General features: G+C 37.7%; 2 pseudogenes; one reads left to right on the top strand and one right to left on the bottom strand.

Moving 5' to 3' along the window:
• Positions 1–1,669: 1,669 nt before the first annotated feature.
• Positions 1,670–9,951, bottom strand: LOC148931625 (uncharacterized; annotated as a pseudogene).
• A 4,693-nt stretch (positions 9,952–14,644) lies between these two features.
• Positions 14,645–15,558, top strand: LOC148931626 (MLP-like protein 43; annotated as a pseudogene).
• The last annotated feature ends 4,035 nt before the right edge of the window (positions 15,559–19,593 follow it).

A 19,593-nucleotide genomic window follows, 5' to 3' on the forward strand; every position in this document is an offset into this window, starting at 1 on the left:
ACTCTAACATAAGAATGTACTTGTCATTTTGTATAAGTCACAGAGGAGTAGTGTCACGGCCGCCCTTTCTAGGATTAATAAATGCGAGTCGTCGGTACTAATGAGACTTTAAGAAAGGGAAAATTTCTAGGATTTCAATAAAGAGTTTGACCAACATATTTAATATTCAAATAACAGAGGAAGAATCTATGTGTTATATAAATTCTAAAGGGGAATCCTTGCAAACGAGCCAAAAATCGTAAGGGGAAATAATTTAATCGATGATTAAGCACTCGAGGTGGGATTTCTTTTAAATAAGGACAATGTCCTAATTATTTTATCGATGGGAATAAATATTGCGAATATGTTTATCATGCCATCATCAAGTAACCATCGGGGTTTTAGCTTTAGAAAGACCCTAGGCACCAAAATATTCATCATTCAAAATCACGGTTGCGCAGTCAATTTCCATTTCATGTATGTGCAAATATGTTGACGTCTATGGGAAATTTGGCAGCGCAGCCGTGAATTTTAATGATGAAATATTTTGGTGCCTCGGGCCTTACTATAAAGCTAAAACCCCGATGGTTACTAGATGATGGCATGTTAAATATATTTGATAACTAGGTTTTCGACATAAGTTCACTGAGTATTTTATACTCCCCCCATCCCCCATTAATTGTCCACTTTTGCCATTTTCGTTTGTCCCCCATTAATTGTCCACTTTCACTTTTACCATAAATTGTAAATAGGCTTCACATTCCACTAACTTATTTCACTCATATTTTATTATAAAATCAATAAATAAAAATGGGACTCATATTTCACTAACTTTTTTAATCCACGCTCTTTTACATTTCTTAAAACTCATGCCGAAACCAAAGTGGACAATTAATGGGGGACGGAGGGAGTAATACTCAGTTTGGATGGTGTTGAGTCGAACCTGAAATTCTTGTTGGTTTTTATTTTGAACTTCGATGGTCGTCGTGTCTTCACACATGACCTCACTCTTTCTCTCGAACGCTTCCGCTGAATTATGATTATCTATGATTATCTTTCACAATTATGTTTTGAACCCTACTCATTTACTGTTGGATTATTAATAACGAAACTCGTACTTTTTGGATTTAAATGTTACTCTAATTCTTCCTCTGTTATTTAAATATTAAATATGTTGGTGAAACTCTTTATTGAAACCATGAAATTTCCTCTTTCTTAAAGTCTCATTAGTCGCGACCACTCGCATTTATTAACCCTAGAAAGAGCGGTCGTGACACGTAGGATGTGTTTATTTTAACATCCGAACTGAATTAAATCAGACGAACTAAAACTTTTCAATCTCTCTCTTTCAAGGATTGCGCGTGCTGGTAAGATGATTAAACGCTTATCTTGTATAACGATCGTTACTTGCTTATTTACTTAATTTCTCGCTTTTGTAGTTGCTTTGTTAAATTTACCAAAATCATCTTTCCATCGTTTATATAGTAAAAGAAATCAAATCATGGTGCTTGAGTCGGCCACTTAGTTTTTGGGGATCGATAATTTTTACTTGCACTAGCTATTTAGCTACGTACACTTGCAGAAGATACATTTGGCTAGAAAAGTAGTTTGAGTGAAGTACTTACCTACGCACCAACTACCACAGTAGGACCGGCCGCTACAGCCTCATCGCACTTGCATGTACCTCGCCCTAATTCATGTTGGTACCCACTTGGGCACCACAATAAGCACGGTTACACGAATCACTAGCAGCAAACCCCGCATACACATGGAACCCCCACGTTTTGAAGGCACGGACACTGCAAATTGGATCTTTAAGGTCCAATATTATACTTATTGATCATCTGATGATGTTTGACGCGGATCGATTCCATTATGTGGTAATGATGTTCGACCCGGCTACAGTTGATTGGAATGTGCTCTATTGCTCGAACAACAATTTCGTGACTTAACATAAGTTTCGTGACTTTAGTATTAATGTCCACACTAGGCTACAAGCTAATTCCAATCCACTTCTGGTCTACACATCACCACAACTTATTTAAATCTCAAGAAAAAGCTCTTAATTCTTATTCTTAATCTCATCTGTATTAATTGGTGGTTGTGACGAGATATTAATCTAACTGTCAAAATAATTACCCTAGCATCTAATAAGTATATACCGTACGTTGACACATGATAATCATGTTTGGGCTGCAAAAATCAAACCATGATAATTAATAATAAAAATATGATAAGAGCAATAATAATTAACAATTACTAATAATTAATAAAAGTGTAAATTCGTCAATGCTGAATTTGCATTAGTCGATGGGTAGGTTATAGCCGATGGTGAGTAGATCACTGTAATTCAAAGTTATTTTTACTACGCGCATTTCGTGCATGATTCACGTTACTTAAATTAATAAAGTAATATATTTGAAAAATAATAATTATTCACTAAATTAATGGAGAGGTTTCCAATTCTAAATGTTGTAATGTTTATAAGTGAAAAGATTCAAACAATGGGGTTTATGATAGAATTCATTAATATCATCATTTTATTATTGCATAGTAATGTTTCTACCCAATTTTGTTGTACTATGTGTTTATAAAATATCAAAATTTCCAAGGTCGCTGAACATGTGAAAGTGAAATAGTTTTGTTATTGCAATTAAGTATGAATTATTCAAATACTTTCTAGGTTAAGATACAGTTACTAGCATTTTGAATTTTTTTTTCAAAAATAATCATAATTTAGGACGGTAAAGAAAGTCTCCATAAATTGAAGACATATTATCTTAATCTTTTACTTTTTTAGGATGCTTATATTGGTTTCCCGTTGTTTTAGTTGGACACCAACAATAAGGACATTTTATTAACCGTTGGTAGTATAAGTAGACACACAAATAATTAGTGTCCTTATTTGTAACGACCCGCCCATCTAGGGTATAATAAATGCGGCGATCGTTAACTAGGCGGACTTAAATGCATCAAAGATCATAGGCTAGGGTTCCATTTAAAAAGGGATTTAACCGAAGCATTTAATGAACCATTAAATAGGAAAAGAATAATGCCTTAGCCAAGAAATCCAACAAAAGGCTATCACAATAAATGCTTATCAAAGTTTCCAAAAATAATTCCAACTGTTCCACATCCAAAATATTATCACGAAATAAAAGAGTTTAACCCAACCAAAAGATCACAAGTTTCATAATATAGCGGAAGCGACCAAGAAAGAAGTGAGGCTATGTATGGAGACACAACGACACTTAGAGTTCCAACAGATCATCTTATTATTTCCTACTCAACACCGCCGCCCGCTCACCACCGCTCAACCTGCACATAGGAAAAACACATGTAGGGCTGAGTACTTATATTCATACTCAGTGGACTCATTGCCGAAAACAGTTTTATCACAATTATAGTTATCATGCCATTCTCAAGTGTCCATCGGGGTTTTAACTTTAGAAAGACCCGAGGCACCAAAATATTTTCTTTATCAAATATCACGGTCGCGCAACCATTTTTCACATCGACGTTTACCATATCCTCATTCTACATGACAAGGACTGCGGCCGCAATCCAGGTCACTAGACCGGCCGACCCGTACGCCAGCACTCGGTCTAACATTGGTGTACACTAACCCAAGTAGAGTTTGCGGCTCTACAAGGATCCGAATTCGATTAAATCAATAGTGGCATAGCCACGAGGGATAGGCACGACAAAACAAATCAAGGCATGATAACACATATCTCATTCTCATCAATATCAGTTTAGGACAATGTCCTTATTTTAAAAGAAAGCCCACCTCGTCGGCTTATCTCGAAAGTATTCTCTTCTCCTCGTTTATCACGCTGAGAGCGCGAAGTATCACCTTTAAATTAGGCGTATCACAAATCAGTTTCAATCATTGATTCAAAATCATGCATGTTCCCATGTTTCCCTTTTTCCCATCGATAAATCTTTTATATCATTCTTATTCAATGAACAACCCCAAATTCACCATTAAATCGTGTCACGCATGAGTGTTCCACACACACAACACACGTATACGATCACCACACATGTGCACGCACGCCGAGGCGTGCGCGCACACACACACACACGGTCACATACACACACACATCCATGCATCCCAAAATTCATCAGTTTATTTCCCCTTCACTCAATCTAAATGCATGTGGACTCAAGAACACCGATTAATCGGTAGAAGAAGAGGAGATCAAAGATTAAAGTACCTTTTCCAAAAGAACAATCGGTAGAAACAAGTTATAGACTTGATTCTTCAATAAAATCTTGAACTCCAACTTGAATTCTTCTCAATTGATGAAGAAATCTTGAAGAAAACTTGAAGAAAATTTGGAGAGAGTGAGGAGAGAGATTTCGAAAATAATGGGGGAGTGGGGCGCCGGTTTTTGATCTCTAGGGTTTAGGATCTCCCATGTATTTATAGAATGCCAACAATAATATCTCTAATTAAATAAATTAGAGATTTGAGAAGATATGGAGAGATTTGAAGAGTAGTTGGCGTTGAAACCGTTGAGAATATAGGGGATTTCGAAATTTAGGCTTATTTATTTAGCCTATGATTTAATTCAAATATTTCACGGAGTAGAATAATATATCACGGAGCAAGAAAAATAATAATATTCTTCCCCAATTAAATGGAAAGTGGCGTGTAAAATCAATTCCTCCAAAGGGATTTAATATTAATCCTAATTAAATTAGGATATGGTAAGATCTCCTTAGATTTGGCAAGATATGCTAGGATATTTTAGCATATTTATATTTATTCATGGAATAGAATAAATAAGGGATCAAATAAATAAATAATTCCATCTTCTCCAATATATGAGATTTTCGAAAATCTCATGGGAAAAATCAAAGTGGTGGTTCGAAAATTCCATGTAGGATTTATAGAGTATTTGGACTTTGGATTTAATTTGGATAATTATCCCAAACAAATAATTAAATCCAAGAATAATATTATTTCTTCTCAAATAATCATGATGGCCGAAAATTTCCACCCATTTAAATAATGCTCCTATTTAATTCTCACTCATCCCTTAGGAAAATAATTCACCCACAATTATATTTCTCCGCATCAAATATTCACACCCAATCAATCATTTCTTCACTTTCTCTTCTTTTTCTCATCGCATTGACCTTTCAACGGCCACGTCATATTTTTCCCATCTTTGACTATTCAATAGCCACGTCAACATTTCAACAAGTTGACTATTCAACTCAATCTAAATTCTCATACGCAATTAGGTCACAAAGACACTATGCAATTAATTACTCATCAAATAATCCACATATCATAGCATTTAAGGCATTTAATGCAAAAATTTTATAACCCGAAAATTAGGGTTTGAAAAAGTGGGGCGTTACATTCCACCACCCTTAAAAGAAATTTCGTCCCGAAATTTGGTACCTCATGGAAAAAGTTCCGGGTACAGTTCCATCATCTTGTCTTCAAGCTCCCATGTGGCTTCTTCGTATTCGTGGTTCCTCCATAACACTTTCACGCTAGCAATGGATTTATTTCTCAAATTCTGAACCTTTCGGTCCAAGATCATTTGGGGTCTCTCTTCGTAACTCAAGTGAGAATTCAACGCGACTTCTTCGTAGTGAATCACGTGCTTCGGATCGAACACATATTTTCGCAACTGCGATACGTGAAAGACGTTGTGCACGTTTCCAAGACTTGGCGGTAGCGCCAATCGATAGGCTACGGGTCCTATTCCTTCTAGAATTTCGTAAGGCCCAATAAAATGTGGTTTCAATTTTCCCTTAACACCAAAACGTGTTATCCCTTTCGACGGGGACACTTTAAGAAAAACTTTATCACCAGCTTGAAACTGTAAGTCAGTTCGTCGGACGTCAGCGTATGACTTTTGTCTGTCCTGGGCTTCCTTTATTCTCACACGAATTTGTCGAACAACTTCAACCATTTCTTCGACCGCATCGGGTCCTAGCACCCGTCGCTCTCCAACTTCATCCCAGTAGAGCGGCGATCTACATTTTCTTCCTTATAAGGCTTCATATGGCGCCATGTTGATTGTTGCTTGGAAGCTGTTATTGTAAGCAAATTCAATTAGCGGCAGTACGGTCTCCCAACTTCCACCGCGGTCAAGAATCACGGCTCTCAACATATCCTCGAGAGTTTGGATCGTCCTCTCGGATTGCCCATCGGATTGCGGGTGAAATGCCGTGCTAAAATTCAATCGCGTTCCAAGCTCGCGCTGTAGACTAATCCAAAATTTCGATGTGAACTTCGGGTCACGATCGGACGTAATTGTCACCGGGACTCCGTGCAATCGCACAATCTCCTTTATGTAGATCCGAGCCAGCTTGCTCGATCCATGGGTTACTAGAATCGGTATGAAATGCGCACTCTTGGTAAGTCGATCTATAATCATCCAGATTGCGGTGTTCTCATTTAGGGTCTTCGGCAAGGCCGTCACAAAATCCATGGTGATGTGCTCCCATTTCCACTCGGGTATCTCCAATGGTTGTAATTTTCCATGCGGTCGTTGATGTAATGCCTTCACCTGTTGGCAGGCTAAGCAACGTTCTACAAATGCTGTGATATCTCTCTTCATGCCATTCCACCAAAAGGACTTTTTCAAGTCTTGGTACATCTTCGTGCTTCCAGGGTGGGCAGTGTATGGAGTTTCATGAGCTTCGCTCATGATCTCGTTCTTAAGTTCCTCGTTGTTTGGTACGCACAACCTTCCTTCAAAGGTGAGGGCGTTGTCGGACTCCTCACTAAATTTTTCGGATTCACCGGTTCTCACTTCAACTCGGATTTCCTCTAGTTCCGCATCCATCCGTTGCGCTGCAACGATTCTCGTCTTTAGATCTGGTTTAACCACCAAAGTGGCAATTCGCTCTTCCACTGTTTCGGGTGCTCTTATCACTTCTAATCGCATTTTGCTAAATTCTCGTATCAAGCTCTCCTCTTCCGTCAGAAAAGGTAGCTATTTGCGAATGATCTCTGCGGCTCAAAGCGTCTGCCACTACATTTGCTTTGCCGGGGTGGTAGTTAATTCCACAATCGTAGTCCTTCACTAATTCGAGCCATCTTCGTTGTCGCATATTCAAGTCTCTTTGCTCGAAGAAATACTTTAAGCTCTTGTGGTCCGTAAAGGTTTCACATCTAACTCCGTAGAGATGATGCCTCCAAATCTTTAGGGCATGTACCGCTGCTGCTAACTCCAAATCGTGCGTTGGGTAATTCAACTCGTGTGGTCTTAATTGTCGTGACGCGTAGGCGATCACTTTATTATTTTGCATCAATACGCATCCTAATCCAACCTTCGAAGCGTCGGTGTAGACTACGTAGTTCACTCCAGACTCGGGCACAGCTAACACTGGCGCGGTTGTCAACTTTTCCTTCAAGAGTTGAAAGCTTGCTTCACACTCTGGGGTCCAATTCACCTTGACTCCCTTCTTGAGTTGTTGCGTCATTGGTCTCGCTATCTTGGAGAATCCTTCAATGAATCTTCGGTAGTATCCTGCCAATCCTAGGAAACTCCGAATTTCGTTTGGTGTTGAAGGCGACTTCCATCGTTGTACCGCCTCAACCTTGGCGGGGTCCACTCAGATTCCTTCTGCCGACACAATGTGTCCTAGAAAATTCACTTCCTTTAGCCAGAATTCACACTTGCTGAATTTGGCATATAACTTCTCGGTCCTCAACGTTTCCAACGTGATTCGTAGGTGCTCCTCATGCTCCTTCTCGTTCTTTGAGTAGACTAGCACGTCATCTATGAAGACTAAAACGAATTTATCCAAGTACGGATGGAATATTCGATTCATCAAATCCATGAATACCGCTGGGGCATTCGTCAATCCAAACGGCATCACCACAAACTCGTAGTGGCCATATCTTGTGCGAAACGCAGTCTTGGGTATATCCTCCTTTCGAACTCGTAGCTGATGATATCCGGACCTCAAGTCCATCTTTGAAAAGACTCCTGCTCCTCGCAGTTGGTCAAACAAGTCATCTATCCTTGGCAGTGGATACTTGTTCTATAGAGTCAACTTGTTTAGTTTCCTATAATCGATGCACATCCTCATTGATCCGTCCATCTTCTTTACAAAAAGTACTGGTGCGCCCCATGGCGAGACACTAGGCCTAATGAAACCTAGGTCCATGAGTTCCTGGAGTTGTATCTTTAGTTCCTCCAACTCTTTTGGCGCCATTCGATATGGTGCCTTTGATACGGGTGCCGCTCCCGGTTCAAGGTCAATCGTGAACTCCAATTGTCGATCTGGCGGTGGTCCAGGTAACACTTCTGGAAAAACGTCTGGAAATTCTTGCACGACAGCAACATCTTCCATCTTCTTTTCGTCCTTCTCCTCTCCATGGAGGTAGACAAGATAGGCAGTTCGCCCCTTTTTCATCATTGTGGTCGCTTCAAGCGCGGATATAATGGCGGTTCGCCGATTCGTCGAGATCCCATGGTATATGGTGGGTTCGCTTCCCGGGGCTTGTAGAGATATCTGCCTCTCCTTACAACGAATCGTCGCAAACTTCGTTGTCAGCCAGTCCATTCCCAAGATTATATCGATATCCTCCATTTTTATGACTCGTAAGTCATGAGCAACTATCTTAATTTCTCCCATAACAATTTCTATGTTCGAGCACTTTCTAGATATTTTTATCATTCCTCCTACTGGTGAGGACACCATCATTCTACGTTCAGATTCGCTAGTAGGCAAGCTCAAAGTGCGCACACACAATTCAGATATAAACGAGTGCGATGCGCCCGTGTCAAACAACACAACAACAGGGGTGTTGAGAATTTCGCCCATACCTGTCAAATTTCCTTTCCCACGATCCTCTTGCTCTTTCTTCGGCTTCTTCTGTTCCAGCGCGAACGCTCTAGCTTGGGGAGGAAGTCTGGGGCGGTGAGGTTGTTGTTGCCGTGACGATGAGTCGCGATTTCCTCCTGATTCATTCGGCGGTGCCCTCGCTTGTTGACGGGATCCCCGATCGTTCCGTCTCGATCCCGATCCTATCTTGTTATTCGAACACTCTCTAGAGAAGTGACCTTTTCCTCCACAAGTGTAGCACTTGATCACGTTCTGTTATCGGCATTCTCCGAAATGGTACTTAGAGCACACATTGCATTGTGGTGCCCTCGGTCGGTAGTCTCCTCTCTGGCTAGACGTACGCTGCCCTCCTTCGTGCTGGGATCGATGCTGACTCGACTGGTGCCGTTTTCCATCGTGCGAAGCTCTAGGCTCATCCCACTTCCGTTTCTCTCTGAAATAGTGCGGTGGGGGTAAAGACGAAGTAGTGTTCTCCTTAGCTTTCTCCTTAGGCATTGCTGCCTCAATATCTAGCGCAAGTGCTAACGCTTCGGTGTAGGGGAGTCTCCCTCGGCTGGCCAACGACATTCTTATCTCGGGTTTCAGTCCCTCACGGAACTTGTCGGATAGCTTCTCATCGGTATCGACTTGATCGGGGGCATACCGGGTCATGCTGTTGAGCGCTCGATCGTACTCGGTCACCGTCATGTGTCCTTGTGTCAGATTGTGGAATTCCGCTGCCTTTGCTTTCCGATAGCTCTTCGGCACATACTTGTTGTATACTTCCGTCTTGAAACCTTCCCACGTCATCGCCTCTACTTGGTCTCGTGGCATAGTCTTCGTTCTAGTATCCCACCAAAAGTCGGCTGCCTCAGTCAGCTGATGGGTCACACAACTCATACATTCTCTATCGTTGCATCTCAATATCGCGAAGATGCGCTCTATTGCCCGGATCCAAGATTCAGCCTTGGCCGGTTCTCCCAATCCGTCAAACACAGGTGGCTTTTGCTCTAAGAATAGTTTCACGATTTCTCGATCGACCGGAGGCGGCGGAGGCGGAGGAGGTGGAAGATGCGGAATTGGTTGTGACACGCTGTCCTCTTCCTCCGTTTGAGGAGTTGGTTCTCGGTAGCGTCTTGGTGGCATTCTGAAAAATATTCCCATGGTTCTAACAATAGTCACGTGGTATAGTTGAATAACAAGGTTCATGGGTCAATTGTTTTAGAGTATATGGCCAAGCACAAGATATCAAAAGTTCGTCACATTGACGGATTGCAAAGAATAGTGTCAATCAACATTGTTACCAACAATCGGCTGCGTCAAGGTTATCAAAAGATCAATGTTCCATATCATCAAGGTACTTTACACTTAAGAAGCAGTTGTACAATTTAAGTGGCGAGTACAGGGCGCCATAAGGTATTCAAAAATGGTGGTGCTATAAGAGGCATGATGTGATGGAGTGAGAACATATTGATAGATAATTTGCACCATGTACGAAAGGCAATCTATTGCATCAAAATAAATATCTCCCCATGGCATATTAATAAAAAAAAAATCTCATAGAGGTCTTAGTATCGATGCAGAAAAACGAAAGAGTAGCAAAATCATAAGGTGGAAAAATCAACAAATCAATCCAAAAATATGAGGGAAGCAAAACAAATATTCCACGACTATCAATCCTAGTCGATGTCGTTCATATCCTCCTCGGGGTCATCGTCCTCATCCATTTCCAAAACAGGTCCTTCCTCGTCCGGTCCCTCATTCTCGCCATATTCACCAACATCCGGGGGCGGCGGAGTGATCGCACGCATGTCCTCCACATTCCCATGGATAATCAAAGGGTTAGCCGCATTAGCCTTAAGTCTCGGCCTAGTAGGAACACGATCAACATGCGGCTCCTTATCGCGACGATACCTCCATCGGCGGGCCTGTCCCGGCGGATACTTGTGCGGTGGGGGGCTAAGCGGCGGTCCATCCCTCGCAGCTGCCATGGCTGGGAGTAGCACTCCTATCAAGCCGATTATATCGCCTCGAGGCTTGTACTCTGGCGGACTGAACCATGTATATGGCAATGCAGCTTGGGCAGTCCATTCGCTCCAAGGTCTCGGCAGAGTGTGGATCAATCTCGAGATCCCCGCGTGATGGGTAACTCCTCCATACGCGTATGCATCCATCCAGCGATCGTAGAATTCGGTGACGTAGGTTAGGAGAAAGGACTTCCCATCCCACTCAAACTCTTGGTAGGTTTCGACAGGGAAAACCTTGTTTTTCGCGTAACGATCGCACATCGGTGCGTAATAATGATTAGGCATCTACAAAAGAAATCTCAGCATCAGAACAAGGATCGAAGAAATTATCAATAGTGTATAAGATTTCAACTGATGCTGAGAGTACGATGGATATATATATATATATGTGTATGCGTCGAACGACGGAGGTGTGAAGATAATATCATATCAAGAAATAACAGAATTTCCTTTCCGTGCCAAAAGGTGTGTACATATATATATGTTTTCGCGTTTCAACGCTTTGCAATTCGTTCTCATAAGTCGCTCGCCTCGTATTCGGCGTTTGGTGCCTCCAAGTTCGATATTATCACAAAATTTTCATTCGCGACACGACTTACAACTATGTATAGCAGCATGTTCAAGTTCATTCTCATAGATGTCGTTCATCACATATCACGAAAATCACAAATCATATAGAATTTCATTTATTCAATTCGTAGCGATCTTAGTCGCAAATCACTTGCATAACAGCATTCATCTTTTATTTTTGCATAATCACAGTTAGCAATTTCGCATGCTTGCATAATCATCATTTTATACTCCATCACAAATTCCCAAATATCACAACAACTCTCATTCGCTTCAACTTCCAATATTTCATAATTCAGATCAATATTCAAGAGATACTTGTTACCTCATTCCTCGTGGTTGAGCGGAGACGAGTTGCGGTGTTGAGCCTTCGACGATTATCCATTAATCAAATTATACGAATTTCAGATTTTATTACAACAAGACTCTTGGGTCCAGAGCGGAAAGAACGATTGCTCTGATACCAACTGTAACGACCCGCCCATCTAGGGTATAATAAATACGGCGATCGTTAACTAGACGGACTTAAATGCATCAAAGATCATAGGCTAGGGTTCCATTTAAAAAGAGATTTAACCAAAGCATTTAATGAACCATTAAATAGGAAAAGAATAATGCCTTAGCCAAGAAATCCAACAAAAGGCTATCACAATAAATGCTTATCAAAGTTTCCAAAAATAATTCCAACTGTTCCACATCCAAATACTCTCACGAAATAAAAGAGTTTAACCCAACCAAAAGATCACAAGTTTCATAATATAGCGGAAGCGACCAAGAAAGAAGTGAGGCTATGTATGGAGACACAACGACACTTAGAGTTCCAACAGATCATCTTATTATTTCCTACTCAACACCGCCGCCCGCTCGCCACCGCTCAACCTGCACATAGGGAAAACACATGCAGGGCTGAGTACTTATATTCATACTCAGTGGACTCATTGCCGAAAACAGTTTTATCACAATTATAGTTATCATGCCATTCTCAAGTGTCCATCGGGGTTTTAACTTTAGAAAGACCCGAGGCACCAAAATATTTTCTTTATCAAATATCACGGTCGCGCAACCATTTTTCACATCGACGTTTACCATATCCTCATTCTACATGACAAGGACTGCGGCCGCAATCCAGGTCACTAGACCGGCCGACCCGTACGCCAGCACTCGGTCTAACATTGGTGTACACTAACCCAAGTAGAGTTTGCGGCTCTACAAGGATCCGAATTCGATTAAATCAATAGTGGCATAGCCACGAGGGATAGGCACGACAAAACAAATCAAGACATGATAACACATATCTCATTATCATCAATATCAGTTTAGGACAATGTCCTTATTTTAAAAGAAAGCCCACCTCGTCGGCTTATCTCGAAAGTATTCTCTTCTCCTCGTTTATCACGCTGAGAGCGCGAAGTATCACCTTTAAATTAGGCGTATCACAAATCAGTTTCAATCATTGATTCAAAATCATGCATGTTCCCATGTTTCCCTTTTTCCCATCGATAAATGTTTTATATCATCATCCAAAATCAAGGCATGATTAGCATATCATTCTTATTCAATGAACAACTCCAAATTCACCATTAAATCGTGTCACGCATGAGTGTTCCACACACACAACACACGTATACGATCACCACACATGTGCACGCACGCCGAGGCGTGCGCACACACACACACACACACGGTCACATACACACACACATCCATGCATCCCAAAATTCATCAATTTATTTCCCATTCACTCAATCTAAATGCATGTGGACTCAAGAACACCGATTAATCGGTAGAAGAAGAGGAGATCAAAGATTAAAGTACCTTTTCCAAAAGAACAATCGGTAGAAACAAGTTATAGACTTGATTCTTCAATAAAATCTTGAACTCCAACTTGAATTCTTCTCAATTGATGAAGAAATCTTGAAGAAAACTTGAAGAAAATTTGGAGAGAGTGGGGAGAGAGATTTCGAAAATAATGGGGGAGTGGGGCGCCGGTTTTTGATCTCTAGGGTTTAGGATCTCCCATGTATTTATAGAGTGCCAACAATAATATCTCTAATTAAATAAATTAGAGATTTGAGAAGATATGGAGAGATTTGAAGAGTAGTTGGCATTGAAACCATTGAGAATATAGGGGATTTCGAAATTTAGGCTTATTTATTTAGCCTATGATTTAATTCAAATATTTCACGGAGTAGAATAATATATCACGGAGTAAGAAAAATAATAATATTCTTCCCCAATTAAATGGAAAGTGGCGTGTAAAATCAATTCCTCCAAAGGGATTTAATATTAATCCTAATTAAATTAGGATATGGTAAGATCTCCTTAGATTTGGCAAGATATGCTAGGATATTTTAGCATATTTATATTTATTCATGGAATAGAATAAATAAGGGATCAAATAAATAAATAATTCCTTCTTCTCCAATATATGAGATTTTCGAAAATCTCATGGGAAAAATCAAAGTGGTGGTTCGAAAATTCCATGTAGGATTTATAGAGTATTTGGACTTTGGATTTAATTTGGATAATTATCCCAAACAAATAATTAATTCCAAGAATAATATTATTTTTCTCCAATAATCATGATGGCCGAAAATTTCCACCCATTTAAATAATGCTCCTATTTAATTCTCACTCATCCCTTATGAAAATAATTCACCCACAATTATATTTCTCCGCATCAAATATTCACACCCAATCAATCATTTCTTCACTTTCTCTTCTTTTTCTCATCGCATTGACCTTTCAACGGCCACGTCATATTTTTTCCATCTTTGACTATTCAATAGCCACGTCAACATTTCAACAAGTTGACTATTCAACTCAATCTAAATTCTCATACGCAATTAGGTCACAAAGACACTATGCAATTACTTACTCATCAAATAATCCACATATCATAGCATTTAAGGCATTTAATGCAAAAATTTTATAACCCGAAAATTAGGGTTTGAAAAAGTGGGGCGTTAATTATTAGCATTAAAATGTCTGTATTTGTAAAAACTATCAAGTTTACTTAAATAAAATGGACTACTTAAATTTGGTAATTATAACTACTACGCAATATTTATGCCCAATCACTATCAAGAATCATTAGCTAAGATATCTTTTCCGATTTCAAAGTGGGACACTAATATTAAGATTTTTTAGGTATGGATTAGATGAATGATACATGCCAATACTAATTAAATAAAGTTGCCACAGCACTATAAATTCAGAAGATAATAGGAGTAGAATTATAGTATAGACTCAATACCAAAATGGCAAACAAGGTAGAAACCCTAGTTGCTAGCGCTGCAATCAAATGCCCAGCTGATAAGTTCTACAATTTCTTCAAGCTCGACACGAACGAAATTGTCAAGATATTCCCGGCAGCCTTCACCGGAGTTGAGCTCATCGAAGGGGAGGAGGGCGCCGTTGGCTCCATCAAGATCTGGCACTATATTATTGGTAATAAATGTCACTATATATCTATCCTCAAATTCAATCATACTACTATTTTTTGGTTGATATTATATACTCTCTCCGTCATAATAGATGACACACTTGCTAATGGAACGAGATTTTAGAAGACGTTGTTTTGTACATTAAATGAAAAGAAAAAATAATATATTTATATCGATATGAGAGAAAACTTTTTCCAAAAAAAGAAAATGTGACATTTTTTGTGGAACGAACTAAAAAAAGGGTGACATCTATTATGGGATGGAGGTAGTAGTAGTTTGACGCATATAAAAATATATATATTATTTGATGAAAGAGCGATTCCAACAACTGCAAAGGTTCTGAAACAGGCGATAGATGATGCTGCAAAAATCATCACATTTTTTGTTTTGGAAGGAGATGTTCTGCAATAGTACAAGAGTTATAAAGCGACTCTTAGTGTGAGTGATGGTTTGGCAAAATGGAGCATTGAGTATGAGAAAGCTACTATTCTCTCTCCACCTCCTCAGCTATATGTTCCTCTTGCCGTTACTCTCTTCACTCTCGTGAGTCTCGTCGATGTCTATCTTCTCATCAACTGAGCTGCATGTCGTTTCATCTCCTATATACTCCCTCTGTCCCCTATTAGGAGTCACTTTTTTACCGGGCACGGGTTTTAAGTAATGTAAAGAAAAGTTTGTTGAAAAAGTTAGTGAAATGTGAGACCCATTTTTTTATATTGGTTTTATAATAAAATGTGAGTGAATTGAATTAGTAGAATGTGAGACCTACTTACTATTTATTGTAAAAATGAAGTGTGACTCTTAATTGAGGACGGACGGAAATGGAAGAGTGTGACTCTTAATGGAGGACGGAGGGAGTATATAATTATCCTACTGTCTGGTTATGTGTGTTGACGCTACTCATGTTTGGAATTGATATATTATGGAGTACTTTCTTCTTGGTGTTTTTAAATATATGGATCATTAGATTTGAAGATACGAGGCCTAAAATAATGCTCTATGTAACAAAAAGTGATGTCAATGTAAATAATGTACTTAAATGAATCCAAATATGTGTTAAACCACTAAAGTTTGAAGGGGTGAAAGAAAAAATATTTGATTCACATCATTCACAACTAACTGTCTTATTTCAATTTTATATGAGGTAAATAAAATCTATATTCCACAAAAATATTTCATTGATACTCCCACCATTCATGAATAGGAGTCTCATTTCTATTCGCACGGGTTTTAAGAAATGTTAATAAAAGTGGGTGGAAGAAAGTTAGTGGAATAGGGGTCTCACTTGTATATACTCTCTTCGTCCACAAAAAATAGAACACAATTACCATTTTTGGTCGTCCACAAAAAATAGAGCACATTCATTTATGAAAAGTTTTAAACAAATAATAACCCTACATATCATTCCACTAACACTACTTATCACTTATTTTTTTCTCCTTCTCTCTTACTTTTTTACCTTCTCTCTTACTTTACCAATTCTACATTAAAACTCGTGTCATACACAAATTGCTCTATTTTTTGCGGACGGAGGGAGTAATAGTTTAAAATAATATGTGAGTGAAATGAGATAGTGGAATGTGGGGTCTCTTTACCATTTATGGTAATTATGAACCGAGACTCCTATTCGTGGACGGATCAAAATGAAAAAACGGGACTCCTATTCGTGGACGGATCAAAATAAAAAAACGGGACTCCTATTCGTGGACGGAGGGAGTAATTTTTATTATAAAAGTATGACCTACCTTTTATTAACCTTTTTCATCCACTTTTCTTTACATTTTTTTAGAAGAGTGAACTACAAAAATTGCCTCTACGTATGTCAGGTCGAACGCTAGAAGTACCTATGTTAAAAAAAATACAACAGACCCCTCTACGTATGGATATAATATCATTTGAGGTCCATTTTCATTATTTTTGGTATTCAATGTCCTTTTTTCTTTCTCTTTTTTACATTTATGCTACTGAGGGCATTTTTGTCTTTAAAATTGCAACAAAAGAAAAGGAATGAAACGTAATTCCTCTACTTATCTTTTCTTTTCTTTTTGTATGCTATTTTCATTTTTTATTAAATACTTAAAATTTAGATTCATAAATTAATATACTTTGCAAATTCTAACTAGAATATCAGATTATATATGTATTATTTATCTGTTCAATATTTTGTATTTTGTACTTTTTCTTTTTCAGTGTAATATTTGTTTTTAAAAATTATAATTGCAAAAAGTGTTTTTGAAAATAAATCATATCATAATATTATATAGAAAGGTAAAAAATGTAAGAAAATAAATAAATGCGTAATACTATTTGAAATCTAGTTAGAATTTGTAATTAGACTAATTTATAAGTCTAAATTTTAAATATTTAAATAAAAAAATGCATAATAGAAAAAGAAGTAATAATTGTTATAATTATAAAAATAAGAACGACTAGAACACCCTTGGAGTGGGGAAAAGGGAATGAATGGCTGGAAAAAGTGAAAAAGGACCTCAAATAGTATTATATTCATACGTAGAGGGGTCTATTGCAATTTTTGAAACATGGGTACTTCTAGCGTTCGACTTTGGCATACATAGGGACTACTTTTTGTAGTTCATTCTTTTTAGAATTAATGTCAATCAAAATAGGAAATTTATTCATGGAAGGAAAGAGAGAGTATTTACTTAGACCATCTCCAATTAGGGCTAGCAATTTTTGATACGACACGATTACACGACAATGACCCGCACGAAATTAACACGACACGAACACGCACGTTCAAGATTTGGGTCCTTATAGGGTCGACCCAATAAGAACACGAAGATAACGAGTTGGGTCGGGTCGTGTTTGGCCGTTTGGGTTATACGTTAAGAAGAAAAAATTATTTTTTATTAATTAAAAAATTATTAAAGTTTAATTTTTAGTTATTTTTGTTGATTAAAAATATTATACTTTAATTTTAATTAATTAAAAAAAATACTTTAATTTTAATTAAGTAAAAAATACTATACTTTAATTTTATTAATTAAAAATATTAATTAAATTTTTATGAATTTTAAGAAAATATTATGCTTAGATTTTATTAAAAATTAATTTTTTTAATTATTTAATTTTATTATATAGATTTAATATTACTATACTTTAATTTTAATAATTTGATTACGAAAATAATTATTTTAATTTGATAATTTTTTATTTTATCATGTTATATCATGTTTAAATCGTATAATATCATGTTTTAGTCGTTATCGTGTCGTGTCAAGCTAATTTACTATCATTAACAGCGAGTTGATTTTTTTTTTGGGTACACGATAACATGCACGAACCCGACACGAAACCGTTGGGTTGGGACAAAATAAGAACCCGAGGATTTCGGGTTGGGTTTGGGTTGGGACATGATTGGGTTGGGTCGATAATGGGTTGACATGATAACGACCCAACCTGCACGATTTGACAGCCTTATCTCAAACCATTTACATTAAACTCAAACCCATTTTTTAAGTACATGTCACACCAAAAAATAGTTTCACTCCAATCATTTATACCAAATTCAAAATTTATATCATTTTTGAGTTTTTGTCTCACAACTTTTACCATATTTGGTGTTAATCCATAGAAAAACTCAAACATAGGTTTGAGTTTAGTGTATGAATAAAGAAGTTTTCTACATCAAAATTAATTTTTGGTGTGTGACTGGAGATGGTCTCAATCTAATCAGTCTACTATCTACGAGTATTTTTTATAATTTTGATATACTGATTATTGGTATATACCGTAAAAGTGGAATATACCTAAATTCGACATAGTATACCATAATGTAGATATCATCATATCGTTACATCACACTGAAATTAAAATTTACAAAACGATAAGTTAGGGCAAAATTACGCGATTTATATTTAGCTAAGGTATAAAGTATAATTATTTTAATAAGGTGCACCGTATCATTACACCCCTAATTAAGTGAATCGATTTTGTTATCATATCTCGATAGTTTATCAAAAAAAAAAAAAAAACTTTCAATGTATATAACAAAAAAAAATAATTTAGCTCTCCATACTTTTCTTCTCTATGATAAATGAGATAATGTCTTATATTATGAAGTAAGACAAATGACCCTTGATCGTGGTATTATTAATAGCTGTGGACCAAATATGAAAAAAAATGACGTAGATTAATATAATGAAGGAAAGTTAATTACTCCTCCGTCCTTGAAAATTTGTCACCTATTTCCTCTTTCGTCCGTCCCTAAAAATTTATCACCTTTCACTTTTACCGTTTTTGGTAGTGGACCCTACATTCCATTAACACATTCTCACTCACATTTTATTTTAAAACTAATACATAAAAGTAGGACTCACATGCCACTAACTTTTTCAACCAACTTTCTATTACATTTCTTAAAATCCGTGCCGCGTCAAATGGTGACAAAATTTAGTGGACGGAAGGAGTAATATTTTCATTCTGTTGTTGGGCAGTTCTATATATGACACAATCTTTTAACAACCCAACTTAAATAAAACAAAAAAAATACCGATGACTATCTTCCTATAATTGGCAATTGGAAGTTATAGCACCCAAAAAATTAAAGAATTATCGGAAGTACATGTATGATATATATGAATATGCCTGATCATTTTTGGTTCAAAATGATTTTTTTCTTGGGGTAGCATGTTTTAACCCTAGCCTAGCTAGATATTCCTGCTATTGATATAAGTTTATCACAATGCTTGCTATCTTTGATTAAATTGGTCCCTCACGATTGATCGTGTAACGGTGATTGT

The sequence above is a fragment of the Salvia hispanica genome, chromosome 2 (genome assembly GCF_029641045.1).
Source record: "Salvia hispanica isolate PSC_SH4W2 chromosome 2, Shi_PSC_v1, whole genome shotgun sequence".
Classification (NCBI taxonomy): Eukaryota; Viridiplantae; Streptophyta; class Magnoliopsida; order Lamiales; family Lamiaceae; genus Salvia; species Salvia hispanica.